Source organism: Arachis stenosperma, chromosome 5 (assembly GCF_014773155.1).
Source record: "Arachis stenosperma cultivar V10309 chromosome 5, arast.V10309.gnm1.PFL2, whole genome shotgun sequence".
In the NCBI taxonomy this organism is placed as follows: Eukaryota; Viridiplantae; Streptophyta; class Magnoliopsida; order Fabales; family Fabaceae; genus Arachis; species Arachis stenosperma.
This window is the reverse complement of record NC_080381.1, coordinates 118,326,510-118,328,274: the sequence shown is the minus strand read 5'-3', so window position 1 is coordinate 118,328,274 and position 1,765 is coordinate 118,326,510. Positions and strand designations below refer to the sequence as shown.

Sequence of the window (1,765 nt, the reverse complement as noted above, 5' to 3'; positions counted from 1 at the left end):
AAAAAGGAAGTAACTTGGACAAAAGAAACAAAGTAACTTAGACAAATCTTTTTTGTCGATAACCTCAACCTCAGACCAATCAATCGAATATTGATTAATACGTAATCGATCGAACACTACTTGAAAACGGCTATTCTGCTCAGAAATGAGAAGTTCTAATGTTCCTGGAAATTCTTGCTCCCATTGGACCATCTGTATCTACATGCATTAAGATCCCGATTCATGGATCTCTCGGTTCGAGAAATCAAAATAAGAGGATCGAACCATTTCTTCTTCTGACTCTTTTCAAATTTGATAACTGGTGGTTGATCGTGTATTTCATTATAGTTCTATGATTCATAGTATCATTTTCTATTTGATACCTTTGAATTCCATGTTCGAAGTTGCGATCGAATCGATTCTTTTTAATGAATCGATTCAATACATTTCTTATGTACCCATAGTGCTATATTGGATTTGAATCAGATTTCGGATCAATCTATATTGATTGACTGCCTCCATATGTGTTGCTAGCAAATACCACTATTTTTGGTTTTGGATCTTCCAAATCCTTCCCGCAAGAAGTCCGGACCCATTTTTTATGAGCCTTCGATAAAAGATTCATTCTCTTCATAAAAAGAGGAGGTAGAAACAATAAAGATTTATTTTTTCGACTCATCCTGGAGTTGAATACCCCCCTCAAGAATGTTTTTGATCCAATCTGGAGGAATCAATAGAAAGGCAAATCCCTTATGATACACCAGATCCGGCTCGGTTATTGATAGAGTGAATAGATCTGCCATTTCTTGAGATCTCTCTTCTGATTCAAAATCGTGGTGTAACGTGTATCCCCCCCTGTTCCGTTCATGGAATAGATGAATAAACCAAAAATGGATTTTTGTTCAAGAATGAAATCTTATTGGAACTGTCCAGTTTATCCTTCGGAACCATATCCCATCCCGGATCTGATGAAATAGGATGAATTGAGACAGTATTTTGTAAATACATAATTATCTTGAATATATTAACCATTTCTTTACTTCCCGATCGCCCGGAAAGAACAAAAGAAACATCTTGTTCTTTCTTCAGCAATTTCTGATCTCTAGTAGACCTCTCAGTAGGATTCGAACCCAGATGCAGTCTGACCATCTGTCAGAGAAAAAAGAACGATTGGCTCTTGTAGGATTCCCAAGAAATTCTTTGATTTCTTCCGGAAGCAGATGATTATTCATCTGCTTCTCACGTTCCATGAATAGTCGGCACATTGAAGAATATCCAGAGAGGCATTTAGGGAATCGCTCCGATTCTATCTCTGTTCGTTCCGTTTGAAGAAAGGAAGGATCCGAACAAAGAATCGATCTTTCTTTTAGTTGTTGAATCTCTCTTTGATTGGTCAATGTGTGATATTCCGAATCCTCATTCCTAATGGAATCCCTGGATTGATCAGAAGATCCTTTCAATTGGCTAGAATCCGTTACTTGAATGAAACTAGATCTCGTGGAATCATATTGAATATTTGATGATACATTCCGTACCTTGCTAAAAAACCGATCCTTGTTACCAACCACACATTGTCTAACCAAATCCAATTCTCTCTCGATATGCTCCTCAAAAATCCGATTCGTGCGGATTCTTCCCCCAACTAACGAAGAGATCTTGGCGGAATTGCCACATATGAAATTGAGCACAATTTTGCAAAGAAATAGCCCGCTTGTTTCTCAAGAAGAGATGGGAAACATGCTCAATATCATTTGATTGAGCAGTTGACCCAGCCCCTTGTTGTTGA

At 37.7% G+C, this 1,765-nt stretch overlaps 1 pseudogene; it reads right to left on the bottom strand.

Moving 5' to 3' along the window:
* Positions 1-755: 755 nt before the first annotated feature.
* Positions 756-1,765, bottom strand: part of LOC130979039 (protein Ycf2-like) — a 1,848-nt pseudogene continuing 838 nt past the window's right edge.